Source organism: Ambystoma mexicanum, chromosome 6q, assembly GCF_040938575.1.
Source record: "Ambystoma mexicanum isolate Mex_15411 chromosome 6q, UKY_AmexF1_1, whole genome shotgun sequence".
In the NCBI taxonomy this organism is placed as follows: domain Eukaryota; kingdom Metazoa; phylum Chordata; class Amphibia; order Caudata; family Ambystomatidae; genus Ambystoma; species Ambystoma mexicanum.
Window position 1 is genome coordinate 1,630,247,456 of NC_090937.1, and position 512 is coordinate 1,630,247,967.

The 512-nt window shown below is 49.2% G+C and overlaps 1 non-coding gene across 1 annotated transcript; it reads left to right on the forward strand.

The window, feature by feature from the left end:
• The first annotated feature begins 214 nt into the window (after positions 1 to 214).
• Positions 215 to 286, forward strand: TRNAG-ACC (transfer RNA glycine (anticodon ACC)). The gene has a single exon. It is a non-coding gene; the product is annotated as a tRNA-Gly (tRNA).
• Positions 287 to 512: the final 226 nt, after the last annotated feature.

The following is a 512-nucleotide window of genomic DNA, read 5'->3' on the forward strand; positions in this document are numbered from 1 at the left end:
GAGGGTCCCAGCCCAGCCAACAAAATGTACTGTTCAATCAAACCAAACTTAAAACCAAGCTCCTTTTTTAAGGGGTCCCGGGGAAATGTTGGGCTGACCGGCAAGACCTCATGATGCGAACTGCTTCTGCGTCAAACGCAAGCTTTTTTCATTCCCTGCCAATGACTTATTCTTATTTCTAAGGGGCGCTCCATCAGATAGTCCAGACAGGCAGGAGTTGGTGGTATAGTGGTGAGCATAGCTGCCTACCAAGCAGTTGACCCGGGTTCGATTCCCGGCCAACGCAGATCAAATCTTTAAATTGTTCAAAATGCATTTTTTGGAAATCAGACTCATGCTGAAAGCAAAGCTGACACACTTTTCGCGAAAATCAAAACCCCATCCAGGAAAGGTTCTTGCATCCTAGTTTCTGCAACTGTCTATCGGTGAGGGGATTGAAGCGAGCAGGGCTCCTGGCCCCTCCCCGACAAAGCCCTGACGAAGGCCTGACAAAGGCCTATTCGCCTTGCCCT